General features: G+C 42.5%; 1 protein-coding gene across 1 annotated transcript in view; it reads right to left on the reverse strand.

Moving 5' to 3' along the window:
* FRMPD1 (FERM and PDZ domain containing 1) overlaps positions 1–20656 on the reverse strand; it is a 129238-nt gene extending 108582 nt beyond the window's left edge. The window contains exon 1 of the mRNA XM_058672707.1: positions 20530–20656. The gene's annotated coding sequence lies outside the window, so the exon portion shown is untranslated. The remainder of the gene's footprint in view (positions 1–20529) is intronic.
* Between the last annotated feature and the right edge of the window lie 722 nt (positions 20657–21378).

Below are 21378 nucleotides of genomic sequence, written 5' to 3' on the forward strand. Positions count from 1 at the left end.
TTTTTAATCCTTGGTGCTTGTACCTACACTAACCACCCCTATCCACACACAGATTGGTGCATTGCTCTAGTATTGCTGCATTCCTGAAGTACTACAGCACATCTATTTGAGTCATCTTTGCCCAACTTAATCACAGAAATCCTTGCCTCGAGAATGTTGCCTTTTTTCCACAGACTAATTTTTTTTCAGTGTCCTTGAAAGTCAGTGAGAGAAAGTGAGAGAACAAGAACTTTCACCTACTGGTTAACTCCCTAAATGCCTGCAACAGCCAGGGATCGTTCCAGGCTGATGGCAGGAGAGTAGTAGCCCTCACTGTTACCTTTCAACTCACACATTGGCAGGAAGCCAGATTGGAAGCAGAGTGATTGGGATTCAACCATGTACTCAGACATGGTTCGCAGGTATCCCAAGTGGCCACACAAACCACTGTCTCAAATGCTTGTCCTTGATCTCAGACAATTTGTAATAACAAGATTCAGGTCATCATAGAATATGGGCAAAGGAAGCATAAGATGCTATTTCTTCCTAAAGGCAAATGGATAGCTTTGTTCAACAATTTGCTTTTCAGTTAAATTTCAGGACTTGATTTTCCTTCATAACATAAAAACATGTTTTAGAAAGGGTCACAAGCATTAACATGGAATTGTCATTAAGGGAAAACATTGCCTATGGGGCTTCAAATGACTAAGAAAGTAAAGAGATAAAGATCTACTTACTTTATTCAGAACTTGTAAATGGCATTAGATTTTGTCTTGTTAAACTGCCTACTTTTCCATACATTTTCTAGAAAGATAAATCTCATTGCCAACCCAGTGTTCAATTGGTACTTCCTACTTAGTGACAGAGGACTGGTTGTTGTGCCCAGTTGGAAATCTGCATTCCTGGCCTGTACATCAGGTAAAAGTAGCCATTAGGAGTAAAAAAGATGAGAAAGAATTCAAAAGAAAGTTCTTTAAAGGTGTGCTCTCTCTCTATCTCCCCCCCTCCTTCCTGCTGTCTAGAATTTAGATGTGATAACTGAAACTCTAGCAACCATATGAGACAATGGAGTGACCCTAAAGGTGGAAATCTATTCTGAAAACTATGGAATGGAAGTCTTGTGTATAGGTAGCCAAGCAAATATGCTATCTCTAATAACAAAGAGCCTTAACTAAGATGCTTAAGTTGATTAGTCCAAAAATTAGGCAAGAAAGAAAAAACATAAAACACATGAGACAAATGAAAAAATGAGTACTAAGATGGTGGCTGCGAACTCCAGTGAATCATAAGTCCAGATGGGTGCTGGTATTTCAGCCATCATATCCACATTTGGCCTCAGGGAAGGAAACTGAATTAAATTTCATACAATGTGTTTAGATCTACAATGCACAATGACATTAAAAAAAAACTAAGTTACATCTAGATGATCCTGGAGAGCCAATTCATTATCTTTAAAAAGTACATATATATATTTATACAACCCATGATTATAGAACATTTGGGTGCCTCCCAAGTTTTTTTTTCATTTACTGATATTATTATTAGTAGTAGTATTTGTAAGGCAGAGAGATAGAGTTCTTCTGTTATTGGTTCACTCCCTAAATGTCCTTTCTCAAAATCCAGGGCTGGACCCAGCTGTAGCCAGGAGCCTGGAATTCAATTCTAGTTTCCCACATGGGTGACAGGGATCCAAGTATAGTCACTTGGTCATTACCAACTGTCTCCTGGGATGTGTATTAGCAGGAAGCTGAATCTGAAGGGGAGTACCTGTGTAACCAAGTATCCCAATCTGATATGGATGGTGGCTTTACTGCTGCTCCAAACCAACCCATTGTTTTTAAAGATGGTAAGTCAATAAGAAGTAGGGCCAGTGTTTTTGCACAGAGGGCTAAGCCACCATTTGTAATACTAGAATTCCATACTAGTGCGTCAGTTCAAGCCTGACAATTCCATTTCCAATCCAGCTCTCTGCTAATGTATTTGGGAAAGCAGCAGAAGATGGCCTAAGTACTAAGCTCCCTGTTGCTCATATTTGGGAAACCTAGCTGGAATTTCAGATTCTGACTTCAGCCCCAGTTGTTGCAGCCATTTAGGGAGTGAACCAGTTCATGGGGGAATCTCTCCGACAGCAGAAAAGCTTCAGAAGGAGTCTCTCCTCTCTCACAGCAAGCAAGAATGAGTTGCACAGCTTGGCCTCTGCCCTCTATGTGCCCCTGAGATCTTTGCCTAGCTGATTTTTAGCTGACCATTCTGGTCCTGCTCATTTCTGACTTCTCAGCCATGTTGTTCTGTTCCTGAATGTGCCTCAGGACTTGAGCTCAGTTCATCCTTCTATATTTTTCCACTTGTTTTGGGAACCAGAGCCTAAGGGCTTATGAGCAGCCAAAGTCTTCCAATTCAGCCCCGTTTCTCCTCAAACCGAGCCTGGCAGGAAAAGAGATATGGAATCATTATGTCTTCAAACTGCTTAAATTCAGTGCATTACAACAGAAGTGAAAACAGAAGGAAAGAAGGTGAGAAGGGAAAAGGGCTTAGTGTACTTCCTGGACAGTGATGTTTTTGTTGTGGAAAATCACTGGATTTATGGTGCTAAGGGAGTTCTTAGTCTAGGACTGTTTGCTATCCACCCCTGTCCAGAGCCTGCTTGCAACAATGTACATTTGAAACAAAAGCAATGTGGAGATTGCCAAATATCCATGCCTAAGTTCTCTAAGCTCTGTCCCTGAAGCAGTCCAAGTCATCAGAAGCCTACATAAGTATGACACTCGACAGAAATAAATTCACAGAAATGCATTTTGCTAAAGAAAGAGCTCTTCCAAATTATAAGCAGTATATAACTATCCAGTAAAACACAGATAAATAATTCACAATGAGACTGTGAATGAATGAAAAAGATTCAGCCTCCCTCCTACTAGCTCCTTAAAAGCAGGCCTATTCTGGTCCCATAGGAGTCTTTGATGGGTGAGAAGAGGAATGGATGTGAGTATTCATATTTTGAGGGGCCAGGATAAAGCTAAATTCCTGACATATAAATGATGGCTGAATGCAGGTGAGCCTGAAGTAGGGAAAACTGGGGCACCACATGGGAAAGAGAATAAAAGGAAGCGAACATTGGATGCAACAATATATAACCTGAACAGTCATTAGCACCCCCCATCAGGGTTCTCCTGGGTGTGCAAGGCTGGCTCAATATTTGAAAATCAATGAATGTCACTTATCATCTTAACAAGCTAAGAAAGAAGAATCACATGATTACCTAAAAAGGTGCACTAAAGGTATGCACTGAAATGTAATATCCATGTATTTTAAAAAAAAATCTTAGCAAGCTAAAAATGGAAGACAATTTCCTCAATTGCATAAAAATCATCAACAAAAAATTGTACTGTTAACATGATGCTTAATGGTGTAAAAAAGAAAACTTTCTCATTAAGTGTATATTTCCACCACTTCTATTTAACATTCTGGTGGAGGTCCTAGCCAGTCAAGTAAGGCAAAAGGGTGGAGGGGGGGGAGAGCGGAGGATGGGTGGCAAAAAGCAGGCATATTGGAAAGGATGAAATAAAATTTATACTGTAAATGTCATGATTGTCTATATAGAAAATCCTATAGAATCTACAAGTAAAGCTACTAATGTTAATGAATGTGCTTAAGTGCAGTTACTGAGTGCAAAGTGTATATTTCAAAGTCAGTGTTATTTCTAAATACAAGCACCCCCAAAAAAAGAATTTCAAAGGAAAAATAAGTGCGACTGTACCAAAAGTGGAATGCATAGAGTTAAATCTTATAAAATTATGGGCAAGGTCTGTTTGCTGAAAACCATAAAACATTGATGAAAGAAATGGAGACTTACATAAATGGAATGATACATAATGTTCGTGATTAGAAGACCTCATGTTAATCATCAGTTCCCACCAAGTGGATATACAGATTCAATGCAATGCCAGTCAAATTGATTCTAAATTGTGTATGGTAAGGCAAACGAATGCAATCTTAAAACACATCTAAAAACACACACAACAATGGACAATTCACACCACCTGCTTTCCAGACTTATTCTAAGATTAAGCAAGAAGCCTAGCATTGGAGACAGGTCAGATAAGGTCAGATCAGTGCAATAGAATAGAGTCCAGAGATAGACTACACACACACATGCACTCAGTTGATTTTCCACAAACAAGCAATGGCAATAACATTTCTTTCCACCAAATGACACTTACGACATCTCAAAAAAGCCAACTGTACCCCTCCCCCTAAAAAATTTCACTCCATACCTTGTTTCAAAAATTAAATCAAAATAGAACATAGCTCTAAACATAAAACTTGGAACTACAAAAAAAATTGAAAAAAAAAAACAGAGAAGATCTTGCAATCTTAGGTTAGGAAAAGATGTTTAATACATGGCCCTGAAAGTATAATCTTTGAAAGAAATATTGATGAGTTAGATTGCATTAAAATTAAGAGCATCTTTTAAAGAGGCTACTAAGAAAATGAAACAGTAAGTTGCAGATGAAGGGAAGATATTTATAAATTACAAATCTAATAAAGGACTTATCTCCAGAATACAGAGTATCCTCCAAACTCAATAATCAGAAAACAACCCATCCTTTCTTTTTTTATTTTTTCCAAATGATTTGACCAGCACCTCATCAAAGAAGATATTATGGGAGGCAAATAAACACATGAAAGGAAGCTCAATTCATGAGCTGTTAGGAAGCATAATTTTAAACCATTATGAAATATCACAACATATCCATTAGAATATCTATTTTTTTTTTTTCAAAAACAGGTAACCACTGACAGTACCACATGCTGGTGAAAATGCAGAGTAACTGAAACTCACTCTCACTCTTGAAGGGAATACAAAATGGTGCAAACAGCTTGGAAGTTTCTTTAAAAGATGAAAATAGGGCTGGGTGCTTGGCACAGTGATTAAGAAATCACTGGGACACCGAAATGCTATGCCAAAGTGCCTGGGTTCAAGTCCTGGCCCTGCCAACTTTGTATTGATGTACACTCTGGGAGGCAGTGGGTGATGGCTCAAGCACCTGACTCATGTGAGAGACGCAGACCGTGCTACTAGTGCTGAGCTTCAGTCCTGGCGAGCTCCAAATGTTGGAGAGTGAATCAGAGAACAGATGAAAAGTTTCCTTCTGCTCATTTCTCTCAAACAAATAAAGTTGAAAATATACTTATCACACAACCCAGCAATTTCACTCCTAGGTGTTTATTCAAGTGAAATGCAAACCTATATTCAAACAAATCCTGGTGAGGATGTGAAGAAAGGCTACACTAATTTACAATAGTAGGGAGATCTCTTTAACAAATATACATCAAATTGTCTTACGATTCAGAAATCTCACTAGTGGGTATAACATACATAAGGCATGAAATCATTGTATCAAAGAGATACCTGTTCCCCCATGTTCATTGTATAATTGTTCATAAGGGCCAAGGTTGATATACATTCAATCAAGGTCAACAGATGAATGAGTAAAGAAAACATGGTCAATATACACAATAGAGTATTATTTGACCATTAGAAATGTTGAAATCCTGTAATTTACAGCAAAAAAATGGATAGACCTGGAGGATGCTATGTTAAGTAAGTGAGATATATAAAAACAAATGCCATGCATTCTACCTCATATGTAGGATTTTTTCTTTCTTTTTTTTTAAAGCTTAATATGAACAGAGTGGTGATTACTAGAGACTGAGAGGAGGGAGTTTGGATGATGAGTTTGAAGTCAGAGTTATATCAAAATACTAAGTTCATAGCGTTACAAAGGATAATGAAGAGACTGTACTTCACAACAACTCAATATATGTTCGTATGAACATAGAAGAAAACAGCTCTAGGCCTTCAATCATAAAGTAAGATCAAACAAGGGGAAATGCCAATGACTTGTTTGAGTCCACATCTTATACAGGTATCGAAGTATCACACTGCTGCTAACAAAAAATTTGGGGGGAAAAAAAAAACCTATGGTCAAACAAAAATCTGTTCACAGATGTTCAAAAGACTTTATTCATATTTGCCAGAAACTAGAAGCAAGCCAAATGTCCTTCAATTGGGAAATGGATAAACAACCATCCAAATAATTGAATGTAATTTAGCAATAAAAAGCGACAAATTGCTGGTAGATGCAGCAGTGTGGATGCATTTCAAAAGCATTATGCCACATGAAAGAAGCCAGACTCAAAAGGTTACATACACTATGACTCCATTTATTTTGACATTCTTACAAAGACAAAACAGTAGGGACAGAAAGCAGATCAGTAGAGAGGAGCAGAGATGACCAAAACCAGGCAGGAAGGAAATTTGGGGCTGATGGACAGCTGTTCCATATCATAGCAATGTTGATAGTTATCCAACTGCATGTATCTATCAGAACTCAGAATTGTATGCTAAAAAAGAATGAATTTGACTGCATTTTTACCTTAATTTTAAAAACAACAAACAAAAATCAACCATTTCCATAAAGGGGGAGATTGAGCAGAAATATCTAGTGAGGAATTCAGGAGCCAGTTGCTGGTTAATATAAACCTGTTTTCCCTGGAAACATTGCATGTTAATGGTCTATGGAGTGTTTTTTCTTTAATGGATTTAACAAAGAAATTTTAGTAATTTTTTTAAAAGATTGCTGGAGTTAAAAACAAAGGTTGCCCACAAGTGACACAGATCATGCTTTCATTTAAAAGCGCAAATTAGATGAATCATTATTTCTTCACTATCATCCTGTACATTTCAACATTATTTAAAGAGTGAGGATGAGTCAAAAGACAAAGAATTTATGACTTCAAATTTTTAAGGAAATTTTCTAACCAAAATGTTCTGGTTAGCCTAATAATTAGCCGGGGAGGGGGGATTAAAAAAAAAAGTGGTATTTTCATAATTCAAAGATCTCTAAAATTAGATTTTCTGTGAAATCCTGTCTTAGCAAGCAACTTCAAAGACTTTCTTTGGGCTCGGCAGAGTGGCCTGGTGGCTAAGGTCCTCGCCTTGATCCCATATGGCCGCTGGTTCTGGTCCCAGCAGCTCTGCTTCCTCTCTATCTCTCCTCCTCTCAGTATATCTGACTTTGTAATGAAAATAAAATAAATCTTAATAAAAAAAAAAAAGACTTTCTTCAAAAAACCTGATAGTCACAAAGGGAAGAGATAACTTTCAGAAAACAGAAGAGCCCAAACAGAAAAGGATTGATGGGAAACAGAAAAAGCCAGGACAAAAGCCTGGCATGGGAAGAACAAAGACTTAGAGAAGCAAGATTGTAAGAGGGAAAAGAATCATCATTGGTTTGCTTGAGCAGATAAGCCAAAATACTCATAGCTTAAAAAAAAACACAAAAAACAGTATCAGGTTCCTCGAAACACTAGAAATAGAACTACCCCACCATACAGCAATCCCATGCCAGGATTGAAATCAGTATGTCTGATATATCTGTGCTCTTGTGTTTATCACAGCACTGTCACAATGACCAACATAGGGAGTCAACCTAGGTGCCCACTGCTTGTTGAACCAACCAAGAAAATGTCATGTATGTTCACAATGGAGTGGAATTCCATTGCAACAACATGAATGAAACTGAAGGAAGGTAAGTTAAATGAGTCAGGCACAGAAAGACAACTCTTGCATGTTCTCACTTACACATGGGAGCTAAAAAAGTCCATCTCAAAGAAGTCTGTCTCAGAGGCTTCCAGAGCCCGGGAAGGGTACGAGAGAGTGGGGGATGACAAGCAGAGGGGTGCAATTGGAAATGGAGTAACTTCTCTTCAATAGCACTGTAGGGTAATTATGGCTGACGAGTCAATTGGGTTTCAAAATGGCTACTTGGATTTTGAAGTTCCCAACAGAGAGGAAGGAGAGTAATCTGAGGTCAGGGGTGGGCCATTACCTTGCTCTGATCATTACACACTGTACACTTGTATTGAAATGTTACACTAAACCCCACAGATATGTCCATTTATTAACTTACAAAAATAGCTAGCATGTTAAAGACATTCACAGGTATATAATATTTTGGAACATTTGGAGAAAAACAAAACATACAGAGAAAAATTGAACAAACTGAGGACATTAACTTCAAGGAATGGTAAGGGCTGTACAGAGGAAGGAATGAGGTATTAGCGTAGCAGTGAAGACAGTTTTCATTGTTATAACAGTGTAAACACTGTCTATCACCTGAACAAGAACAATGAAAAACCCAGCAGATAAGTCTGGGGAATGATAGAGGCAGAAAAAAAGTAGACAGGTATAAAAACAAACATTCCAGTCCAGCGTGATGGCCTAGCAGCTAAAGTCCTCGCCTGGAACACACAGGCATCCACATAGGTGTCTGTTCTAATCCTGATGGCTCCGCTGCCCATCCAGCTCAAAGCCTTCGGACGGTGCACCCAGTGGGAGGCCCAGAGGAAGCTCCTGACTGCTGGCTTCGCATCAGCTCAGCTCTGGCCCTAGCGGCCACTTGGGGAGTGAGTCAAATGACAGAGGATCTTCCTCTGTCTCTCATCTCCTCTCTATATGTCTGACTCTCCAATAAAAATAAATAAATCTTTTTAAAAATAAAAGCAAACATTCATCCTTGTGAGGAGTGACTCCAACATGGGCCCTGAAGATTGATAAGATCCCTTGCTCCCTCCCTCACCCCACACTGTCTTTTAGAGGTGCTATTTTAAATATCTGCTTCTCTTAGGTCTTGGCTTCCTTAAGGTTGTGCCCTTTAGGTTCAAATTTTGTTGTCTGCCAATCCTCTGTAACCTAGCAACCCTGTTCTGCAGCAATCTTCAGTAACTTCGTAACAGTGTTCTGCAGCAATCCACTGTAACATCACGGCACCATGGCTGACAATTTCATCCACCAATCCCTCAAAGCTCCGTGTCACCAGCCCCCGGCCATGAAAGCAGACTTTTTGTGGGTGCTCTCTCCCGTCCCTTGGAGCCCCCTCCTGTCACCACGGCAGGAGATTCTCTCTCTCTCTCTTTCTGGGACTATCTTCCTCTGCCATGCTTTCTCTCCCTTGCCCATGGCTGCCTCTCCCACTGGAATAAAGAAAGACCTCCTGTGTGACTCACTGAGTCTGACATCTTGGTTAATGGTGAAAATTCCTAATAATCCTTCCATGATGGAAAATATATTTCTATTATTCCTATAGGCAATGTTTCAAGTTGATAAGTCAATATACGGCAGTATAAACACATCATACAGAAAAGTGGAGAATTATCTGGGGAGAAGGACTGGGTGTTAGGGACAGGAGACATGCTGCTGCTTCTTAAACACTGTTGTTAACATTTGCACTAGTGGGAGCACTTGTACCACAGAAATTGGTAAAAACTGCAAATCAGATACCTAGGTTGTTGCCCACCACTGGTTCTCATAAAAAGTATCACTTTGATAAAAATAAGGCTTAAAAATAAAACAGTATTCCCCTTTGGCAATGAGGGCTTAAGAGGTCTTTCTCTTGTTAGCATGAGTGAAAATTGCTGCACATTGTGGAATCTACTTTAACTGGATAATAGTAGAAGCTTTTTGTTAAAGTTTATCTTTTGTGGCTGGCACTGTAGTATAGCAGGCAAAGCCACCACCTGTGACACCAGTGTCCCATATGAGCTTGGGCTCTTGTGCCCACTGCTCCACTTGCCATCCAGCTCCCTGCTGATGTGTCTGGGAAAGGAGTGGAAGATAGCTCTAGTGTTTGTGCCCCTGTACCCATGTGGGTACAAGCTCCTAGGTCCTGGCTTCAACCTAACCCAGATCTGACCTTTGACGTGGACATGAAAATGAAAGAGCTCTCATCTCTCCCTCTCTCTGTTACATCAGACTTTCAAATAAATAAGTCTTTTTTTTATGAAGAAAAAAGAAAAGTTTTGCTTTTCATTCAAATAGCCCTCTTGTAGAAATTGGTCTTTAGTTTTTTCTTTTCTTTTCTTTTTTTTTTTTTTTTTTTTTTTTTATTAGTCTGTTCTGCATCCCTTTCTTTGAGGAATCAGCCCTTGTTATTCAGTAGTAATCTTGCTGGTCTGTGTGCTTTGAGGGCAGCTGAGCCCTCCCACCAGGTGGGCAGAAGTAGCAGGTGTGGCTAATTACCATGCTCCGTTCAAAACCAGTGAGTCAGGGAGCAGCATGGGATACAGGCTGGGCCTATCAGTATTGCCCTGAGACTTCATGCTGAATCTCTTGGGGAAAATGCTCTCTTTTGCTGCAGAACTGTGAATGATGAAAACCACATAAGCTTGCAGCTGCCAGTAACCACCTTCAATGCCCTGCAAAGAAAAGCGTGCCCAAGAATAAAGCCTTCATAGAAGACACTGGAGATGAGACAGAGAAAAAAAAATGATAGCAATTGGTGACATTACTTGAGCTCTTGAACCTAAGTAGCCATGCCTGCAGCTAGTGTCTTCCAAAATTTTACAGTCATTACAACAATAGCTTCCCTTTTTCTGTTGAAAATAATTTGACTTTATTTGGCATGAACAGTCCAAAGAGCTCTAAATCATCAATGCCATGAATAGGCTCAGTGATTTATTTACAAGGATGTTCATCAATGTACTGAACAGAATATTTGAAAAGTGAATACAAGGTCAACAATAGGATACTGTTAAATTATGATATATCCATCAGATGGTATAATAAAAACAGCATTGTAGAAGAATAATTAATGACCTGGGAAAATGTTCCTGACACGTTTTCAACTGAAAATGTGTATTAAATAATTCCATTATTGTCCATGCTGAATAGCCTATCTATGTATATAAAACACTGGATACTGAAACTACACACAATTTTATTTTCTTCTTTTTATGATCAAGGTATGTATTGTGATAAATACATACTGTTTTCATGATCAGAAAAAGAAGATGAATATTATGATCTTAATTTTCACTCAAGTAAGTATAAATAAGCATTAATTTGTAAAATTATTAAACTGTGTTGTTCTTGACCCTTAATCAAGATGCATATTTGAAAATCCTTAGCATTTAATGCTAAGAGATTAACAATTAACATGATTCTTCTTCCCAGTTGTGGGCAACAGCCTAGGTTGCATTGTACTTAAGCAGGTGTGACACTACTGGGGAAAAAAGCAGCTAATAGTTGGTGAGCATCCTGGGTCTGGTTAATGCCAAATTCATGTTCACCATACCAGTGTGCCAGCATAGTTGTATAGCCTATTCTATTTTTTTTAAGCTTTGTGGGGGGTCGGGCAGGGGGTGCCAGGTCCATGAGCCCTCAGGGGTGAGGGTCTGGTGGGGCCCAGGTCGGGTGGCCTGGGGCACCAATGGTGCCAATCAAAGCCCACTTGCCACCTGGCAGTTCACTTGTGTGGGTTTAAGGCTTTCAGGGGGCTTAGGGGATGGCACAGATGCATGAATATGTAGACCTGAAGGCTCCTGTCCAAGACTGGTGGTCTGACCATAGATTGTATTTGTCAGAACTGGGCCTCAGGCCCAGCGGCGTGGTCTAGCAGCCAAAGTCCTCGCCTTGAATGCCCCGGGATCCCATATGGGTGCCGGTTCTAATCCTGGCAGCTCCACTTCCAGCCAGCTCCCTGCTTGTGGCCTGGGAAAGCAGGTGAGGATGGTCCAAAGATTTGGGACCCTGCACTCACGTGGGAGACCCAGAAGAGGTTCCAGGTTCCCGACTTCGGATTGGCACAGCACCAGCCGTTGCGCTCACTTGGGGAGTGAATCATCGGACGGAAGATCTTCCTCTCTGTCTCTCCTCTCTGTATATCTGACTTTATAATAAAAAAAAAACAAAAACAAAAAACTGGACCTCTTCAGATGGAGTAATGGATGGCAGTTTCAGATGCATATGGAGGATGTGTCAGGCCATTGGAGTCTCTAGAGGACTTCTGGTACCAAATAGGAGAAGGAGGGCATAACAAATTGGACAGCTACCCCAGCCAAGTGAATCAACAAGATTGACAGCATCTCAGAAGTATCGAAAGCACTTAAGCAGAACCCTCAGAACATGCTGCACATCGGGAACCCTGTGTTGATTTCGGGTGGCCATTTCCCATCCCTAAGTACTAGGGTGGTTGGGAAGCTGAGTGTGGCTTCTCCCCTTATCTTCCCCCTTCGCCCAGATACAGAAAGAAAAAGAAAATTTGGAAACAATGGTCTCATCTACTTTCTCCTAACCCTAGATCCTTCCCACCCTGATCAACTATGTAAACATCATAAGAAAAAAAAAAAAAAACTGTCTCTCCTGACTGACTGACAAGCTTCCTTTTATCAGTTAATGAGACCTAACTCAGCATGCATTTCTTTTGGCTGTGACTGCCAAGGAAATTAGTTACTTTCAGTGCTAAACAGTTGCAATTGTTTCTGACTGCTAACAACAAATCCTGCTGCTTCCCTGGATATCCTGCTCACACTACCAAATCCGTTTTCCACTCAGATCTCTCCCCTAAGTTTCTGACTTGTGAAACCTGGTAGAAGGCACAAAACTTCACCATCTGATTAAACCAAGCCCTGTTGCCCCCTATCTTATTACTCACACACACACCCTCCTTGTTGGCCTGACATGCTTGTCCCTTCCAAAATGCATCCTGCACTTTGAGTTGGCAGCATTTTCCTTGTGAAACGTTTTAAGCTAACTCTGTTAAGGTATAGTTTACACACTGTAAAACTCACCATGGTGAGAGTGCCCTAAGGACTTCTGAATTGTCATCTATTCAGCTCAGAGGTCTTTTTCTTCTTTTCCAGGCTCCAGGCAACATCGTTCCCCCAGCAGGCACACCCAACAAACCCAGACAGACTCAGTCCCTCCCTTCCTCTGTGGGAGTTTCTAGTTGCCTCTATTACAGCACTTAGCACTGTAATTATAGCATTATAATTGTTGACATTTGTGTCACATATACTAGAGTTGCGTTCCTTGAGGTCAGGGTGTATGCATCTGAGACCTTCTCCACCTACTATATTAAGTCTTCCAGAATATTAATCATCACCCAGAAATGGTCCAGCTGCCTACAGGAAGCTGCTCATCCCTAGCACTGATTAACATAGGAGTCACTGTAAGTAGGTGAGCCGACTGCTTGGTTTCGTCATAATGCCTAACTGTGATATGCATTGCCAACTAATCGCCCTAATTCCAGACTCAGGGGTTACAAGAGGATTTTAGACTTTGGAAAGGGATATGAGTGAAAGCCAGACATAGAATAACCTCTAAGTCCCAACAACATATATTGCTTTGGATCTAATGCATTATCTATTGTTAAGACACATTGGTAGTCACAGAGGTTAAAAAAACACCACACACAAACAGTGCTTCTTAGAATCGGCAGAGCAGGTTGAGTATTATGGACTAAATGATTGTTTCCTCCCAAAACTCATCTGTTGAAATCAAACCCTCAAAATGATGGTATGGGTGGGGAAGGATGGTCAGATGACATTAGGTCCTAAGGATATCCTCATGAGTCCTGTCTACGCCCATACCACCCTAAACGTGCCTGATCTAGGATATCCTCATGAGTGGGTTTTATAGCTGTTATCAGGGACTGAAGAAAGCAGAGTTCTCTTCTGCCAAGTGAGGGCATCAGAAAGGGGCTCTGCCCAGCACCCACCACACAGTCCCCTGGTTCTCTGACTGCCAGCCTTCAGCCCTATGAGAAATAAGCTTCTATTGTTTAAAAACCACATGGTCTGTGGTAACACTACAGATACATAACTATACATGTGTATCCATGGCATGGTACAACAGCCCAAGCAGTGTGTCGACACCTGCTTCTGTTGTCAGGTTCTGTCTAATGTGTGCTCCACTCTGTCATAGAAATGTATAATGACTAATCCAGTGGGTCTTGAACTTGAGTGTGCATCACAACTGTCTGAAGGGCTTCCTGAAAGACAGAGTGCTGAACTCCAGCCCAGGGTTTCTGATGTAACAGAGCTTATATTTCTATCTAGTTCCTGGACGGACTAGTGTTGCTAGTTTAGGGAGCATGCATTTGGAAACACTGACCTGATCTAAACTATACTTTTTATGGCAAAGAAACTATAACACAAAGAAGGGTGGGGGGTTGCCAAAGATCACACACAGAGAATTGGGTAAAGTGGGTCTGGATCCAAGTCCCTTCTCATTATGCTGTGGCAGCAGTCTCCCTTTAGGAAGTTACATTAGCTGCCAACTCCAAGACAAGTGGAAAAGGTCTGATAGGCACTTTCCAGCTACAAAATTTATTTTATATTTAATTTTCAATAGGGTTGCTAATCACCAAATGAGACTCCTTGAATCATTTAGTATATTCATGAAACAAGCCCAGCCAACCAAGACTCTCATCTGCTAGCTTCCAAACTTGATTGCTCCTTCCTCCCCCTTGCTTTTTTTTCTGTCCCTTTTTTTTTTCCTCCTGTGTCTCCACTCTTCAGAGCAATTTGCACTGAGATTTCCCTAAAGACTAATAATATGTTTACAAGTTCTCTTTTGTCCTGAGTCCAAGCGTCTCTTTCTCTTTTTCCGGTAAAAGTCCATTCCACTGCTGCCCCATCCATTATTACAGAAGCAGAAGGGAGACAACTAGGGTGGGAAGCATTGGTCCACACAGCCGGCAACAGAGAGCAACTAGAGAGAGCTTCTGGGGCAAACCCAGGTTCTCGGCAATCAGGTGAGAAGATACACATGAGCAAAGGTTTTTACTTTGGAAAACTATAGTCTTCATTTAACACGGATTTTTTTGGTACTGTCTTCTGTAATACAAGAAGAGCATACCTCACTGGTAAGGAGGGCCTGCCAGTTTGGGGTTTTTCTTTTGGCCTAAGCCTTGTCTCTTTTGACTGCGCCTTTGTGGATCCTGGAATTTTAATTCCTGAGCCTCTACTGCACATCTGGTTCAATGTTTCACTGTTCAGTGTTTGCTCATGTGAGCTGAGGTTAGACATACTGATAGTTCACCTGACCTCCCACTTAGCCCATTACTTGGTAGCCAGAAGAGGCTATTTTCCCTGGCAACTTCATCACAGCATTTGAATTATATATATTCTTTCTTTCCCAGTATCTCCAAATGAAACTTATGAGTAGCCAAGTTTTTATTTCATGATTTTTTTAAATTATTTGAAAGATAGTCTCGCTCTCTCTCTCACACACACACACACACTCACACACACACACACACACACACACCCCAAACTTCCTCTGATGGTTAAATGGCTATAATAGCTAGTGCTGGGCCAGCTAGCCAGGAACTACAGCCAAATATCCCACATCAGTGGCATTTTTTGAGTCACCATCTGCTGCTTCCCAGGTGTGTTAGCAGAGAGCTAGATGGGAAGCAAAGTAGCTGGGACTTGAACCTGCACTCCAATGTGCAATGCTGGCATGGCAGGCAGAGACTTAACCCATGCAGTCACAATGCTATATCTGCCTATCCCGACACACACCCCACATACCCAGCAGGCCAATTTAGGGGAGAGCATGATGAAATAAAATTGGGGTGTTTCAAATGAAAACCCAACAATCACTAGAGCAGAAAGGAGGAACCATCCCTCTCCAGATGCTATCAGCACAGTAATGTTTCAGAATTTGGAAGAGGTAAGGGGAAAAAAGAAATGGAAGAAAATGGAGGCAAAGACATCCAGGGGACTGAGCGTGGCCATTGGACGGGGAAGGAGGAAAAGGAGGAAAAGCCTGCCTCTTGGGGAACCGAAGTCCAGAGTTTAGGCTGGAGCACAGGTGCCTGGGAGACAGCCTTTTCATTGGGAGTTGAAAGACTAGAGAATGAAAGGACAGTACTTCTGTGGGATCACAGGAGTAGAGAGAAACCACTCCGGGTAAATGCAGGAAGACCTGTGCTCGCAAAGGTGCCAGGGAAGTTGGAGGTGCTGGCAGGAACTACAAAAGCCCGATTATGTGAAGTTACATGAAAGGGTAAGACACACTTACAGCACATGCGAAGCAGTAACTGTACTTGAAACCCTTTTCTAAACCACACAGACTGAAGATTCTGATTCAGTAGGAGTGTGCTGGTGCCCAGAGTTTGCAGTTTTAACTGTTTAACTTATTATTACTCTATTTGAAAGGCAGAGAGAAAGCTTCCACATATTGGTTCACTCCCCTAAAGGCCCACAGCAGCTAGGTCCAGACCAGGTCTAAAGTGAGGAGTCCAGGACTCGCGCCAGACCATTAGTATGGCCTCCCAGGGTCAGGAAAGCTGAGTCAGAAGCAGGGCTGGACTTAAGCCTGCCACTCTGATGTGGACTGCAGGCATCCTGAGCAGTGATGTCATCACTATGCCAAAGGCCCCCCTCTTGTAATTTGCATTTTTTTAAAGATTTATTCATTTTATTACAAAGTCAGATATACAGAGAGGAGGAGAGACAGAGAGGAAGATCTTCCGTCTGATGATTCACTCCCCAAGTGAGGCGCAACGGCCGGTGTGCGCCGATCCAAAGCCAGGAGCTAGGAACCTCTTCCAGGTCTCCCACACGGGTGCAGGGTCCCAATGCATTGGGCCGTCCTCAACTGCTTTCCCAGGCCACAAGCAGGGAGCTGGCTGGGAAGTGGAGCTGCCGGGATCAGAACCGGCGCCCATATGGGATCCCGGGGCGTTCAAGGCGAGGACCTTAGCTGCTAGGCCACGGCGCCGGGCCCGTAATTTGCATTTTAACAAGCTGCCCCACAACAGGTGACACCACGGCTATTGATGGGCAGAATGCACTTTGAATGGCATTGCCTACAATCCACACAAGGCAGACGGGTGCTCAGCACAGAGCAGCAAAACTGTGGCTACAAGGAGGTATCCACTCCATGCTTTGCCGCTCCTGGAAATGGCTGCAAGTTGAAAGCCACATCCTGTGCATCCTCCCCCCTCTCCCCCTTTCCCCTACTGCTTCTACCCTCCCAGCCCTGTCCTCTCTTCTCCACACTCTGCACCTGCACCGGCTTCAGCTCCTTACACAATTTCTCCAAAAGTTCTTCAGCCTGGAAGCTATTTAGATCAATTATATCAACTGAATCCTGGGACAGGTTCATGGCCAACTGAATCGCTAGGCAGTTAGGAACTACCCAGGAGTCAAGAGAGGGGGCGCCCTGAGTTGGCTGCTTTGAGTCCTGTTAATGTTGTGGACCAGCAAATGGGGAGCCCTGGTGAGAGGGCAGGGTTGTCCTTCTGCTTGCAGAAAGCCAGCCACAGACAAGACTTCCCTCAGATGATTTTGCAGCAGGGAGCACTCTGCCTACGCTTGCCCCAACCTGCTTCACATTCGTCAGTGATCTAAATTCAGAAGCAAGGTCATTGGTAGCAGAGATAGAAGTGGCTTGCTATCTCATTTAGGGCCTTACCCCCCCAACACAGGGCCAGACTAAGAAAAGCAATTACACTACAAGGACTGAGTCTTTTCACACGTGGGATTTGGAGATTTCAAACAGCAGTGGAGAGCTTTTTATCTTTCAAAGTGCTTCCTCCTCCACATCAGTACATGCAGCTCTCTGAAGTTGTGAAGAGAAACTGGGAAACTCAGGCAAGGAATCCTGTGTGCAGGTCTGGGTCACTTGATCAAAGCTGCCAATGAGGGGAGGGTCTGTAGTGCAATGGTTCAGAAACTGCTTGGGATACCCACATCTCAGGAGTGTCAAGGTTGGAATCCCTGCCCTGCTTCCAATCCACCTTTCTGCTCATGCCCCCTAGGATGTGGTAGGTACTGACTCACAAGAGATTGAGTCCTTGCCACCCACATGGGAGACCAGCATTGAGTTCCTGGCTCCTACTTTCATCCTGGTCGAGCCCCTAGGCATTGCTTGCATTTGAGGAGTGAACCAGTGGATGGAAGATCTGTCTACGTCTCTTTGCTTTTCAAATAAAATAAATAAATGATATTTAAGAGTGCATATAACTATCATGTTAGAATCAGGTTTCAAGGGAAATCCCTCTGTCTGAAATCCCTAGGATTTAGGAAGTCCTGAGATACTCAATATCCCTTAAATGCAATGTTCTTGGGGCCAGTGCTGTGGTGTATGGGGGCCGGTTCGAGTCCCAGCTGTGCCACTTCCAATTCAGCTTCCTGACCTATGTGGGACACCTGGAAGAAGCTCCTGGCTCCTGACTTTGGCCTGGCCCAGCCCCAGCCATTGTGGCTATTTGGAGAGTGAAGCAGCAGATGGAAGATCTTTCCCTCTGTCTTTCCTTTTCTGTTTCTGTAACTCTGACTGTCAAATAACTAAATAAGTCTTCAAATAAAAATGTAATGTGCCATGTGAAATCACTCTTCATGTAGCCCTGCTCCTTTCTCTGCATGGAAATTTGTCTATTTCTTCTCCTGTTCTGTGCCCTGAAAAGCCCACTCCTATGACTGTATCACACAGTCACCTCATCAGGTGGACTTGGCCAATGAAAGGGCAGTTACTAGGAGAGGCAGAGGTGCTTCTTTCCTGCCCACTCTGCTTTCATGGAGCACAGTACCTGCTGGTGGCTCCTCGCTCCTGGCTGCAACTCTCAGTGGAAACCGGCATTGCTGTTTTCCGCCTTTTCCTGTAGGAGTATGCAAAGCTTCCTGTTCTTGCTCATCTCTGAGTGCCTCACTAATCCTTGTGGATTAGGACCCAGCCCACACCTTGAATGCCACTGCCTCCATCCAAGTCACTTAAACCAGCTTGGTTCGATTCTGCTTTCTGCTAGGACCCTGAATCATAGATACATCTCTCTTGGGTAACTCTGATCGGTAGAAACAAATCGAATGTCCACAAGAACAGATTAAGCATAAAATAGCCACATCACAAACTCATTGATTATTTTTTCCCTTTTAAAAGTTAATGTTTGTTTCCCCAGTGGCTTTTGTTTTGTTTTTCCCCACAGTCCTGCCTTGGGCCATTGTTTATCCCTGGCCTCAACTTCCGTAATGGTCTCCGAAGCAGACTCCAGCCTCCAAAATCCCCCACATCTGACCAACTCTATCAACAGCCAGCAACTGGGATGAATTTTCAGGGAGTAATTCTGGCCCCCCAGGTGCCTGCAGCATGAAGTTCAAATTCTTTAGCTGGTGGGGCTCTTCTAGCAGGTAGAGCCCTCACCCGTATGCCTCTAGGTATCTACAACTTGTTCATTGTGCCTCTGCCTTCTCTATCACCCCAGTACCAGCATGTAGGAATTCTGGGCTGAGCATCTGACCAAGTGCTGGGTAGGGTACCCAGATCCTACAATGGAATACCTGGGTGTTCATCCCTCAGCTCTGGCTCCTGACTCCTGCTAATGAGCACCTTGGGAAGGAGCAGGTGAGGGTTTAAGTACTTGGGTCCCTGCCACTAATGTGGGAGACCCAAATGGAGATCCTGGCTCCTGGCTTCCACCAGGCCCGGTCTCAGCCAACTTGGGCATTTGGGGAATTATCCACCAGAAGGGAGCTCTGTATGCCCTTCCACCTCTCAAACAAATAAGCTCTAAGTTGAAATATATATATATATATATATATATATATATATGTATATATATATGTATATATATATATATATATATATATATATATAATTGCCATTTTTGTTCACACTATTCTCTTAGCCTAGAAAAGCCTTGCTTTGGAACTTTTCACGTGCTATCTCCTGCCTGAAGACCTACCTCCTTGCAGATAATCACTTTATCTGCTGAATGATCACGGGTCTTTCAGCGTCTCTATCTTACAGCACTTAGCACAGTTATCTGGGTCCATTCTAGCCCACATCCTGCTTTCAGTACCCAGTTGAAGTAGGTCTGGTTCATGTGGTTCCCTAACAAGGAGCAGGTGTATCTAATCTTAATAACCCTGCAACACCTAACACAGCAGCTACTGGCTGGGTAGGCTGGGAGATATTTGAATAATCTGCCTAACATGCAGACTAACGTGTGCTAATGACACATGTGAGATTTGCATATTTGCCTATTTTGTATGACCATCTCTTAACATGAATACATTATCACATACTAATTTTTTAAAAAACCTCTGGTGGAAGTTTGCATTGCATCCAAAAGCATCATTTTTTCCCCTGAACCTAAATGCACAAATGCTGAACAAGAGCCTAGAGGTTTTTGAGGACAGTTGGATGTGTGTTGCTTTGAAACATCCTGCTTCTTTCTCATTTCCTATCAGCCAGCCGCATCATCTCCTTGCCTCCAATTTTGTTTAATGAGGCTGCTGCAATGTATTTATTTTGGAATGATTGAATTTAGAAAGACATTTATCTAAGCTGCAATGGCTGCAGCAAGCTGAATGACTGAGCCATAACAGGAATGAGACATTAATCTGGGGACAGCTGTTTCTTATCATCACTCACACACACACACACACACACACACACCCTTCAGACACACACACACCCTTCAGACACACACACACACACACACACACACACACCCTTCAGGCCACACCAGAGTCTCTGCTGCAGAAATGGGAGTGATTGAATGTGAGGCAGAAATGCTTCTGGACAGGTAGCAGACATAAACAAGTCAAGTCCGGTGAGGGAGGAAAGCTATAGGTTTTAGAACTCAGTGTCTGTTATATGACAGTTGATTCTGAGCCTTTAGCATCCTCAAGAAATCCCAGTTACAGTGAGATAATTTGATAAGGACAGTAGAAGGATATGTGTGGGTAACTAACCTTTTAAGAAGAGTTTATAAGGCTGGGGCTGGTGTTGAGGCAGGGTGGGTTAGGCAGCTGCTTTTGATGATGGAATCTCATCTTGAAGTGCTGATCCAGTCCTGGCTGCTCTGCTTTGGTCCAGCACCCCACTAATGCACCTGGGAAATCAGGAGATGATGGCCTAAGTACTTGATGATGTATTTAGATGATGGTTTCCGTCCCCCCAAACCCACGACCGCTACCCATGTGGGAGAACCAGACAAAATTTCTGGCTTCCCCTTGACTCAGCACTGGCCAGTATTGGGAGTGTAAGCCATAAGATAAAAAAGTCTCTCTCCCTCTGCCTTTCAAATAAATAGATAATAAATGCTCTGTAAAAGAAGCATTTACAAGTGTGTGGTTATGATTTGTGTCATGAAAGCACAAGGGTGGGCGTGCCACCTTACGCTGACAAGGTGCCTTGGGGTTTACAGCATTCCTCCACAGTCACTTGTTCGGGCAAAACAAACCAGAGACTCATCTGCCCACAACTAGGGACAGTCCCTTGGATATTTGCCTGCTTCTGATGCCCAAAACCCTTCCTGAAGGAAAGGCCTTGCTTCTGTGAAGCAGGCACTGTTACAGTTGAAGCAGAAATGTCCCTGGAAACCAGCATGGAGTCCACAATTGTATTCTTTGGCACTTGAGTAATCATACATTCGTGACACCTCCCCAGCATGGATACAGGAAAGGGTAAAAGGAGATGAAGAAACTCAACAGGTAGAGAGTTGCCAGGGATTACCCTCTATACATGCTATGGCTGTCAAGGTCTCATTTCAACAAAGGGCATTAGCAGGCGGTGTTTTCCCAAGGCTTATGGAGAACAGA

This window comes from Ochotona princeps, chromosome 14 (assembly GCF_030435755.1).
Source record: "Ochotona princeps isolate mOchPri1 chromosome 14, mOchPri1.hap1, whole genome shotgun sequence".
Lineage (NCBI taxonomy): Eukaryota > Metazoa > Chordata > Mammalia > Lagomorpha > Ochotonidae > Ochotona > Ochotona princeps.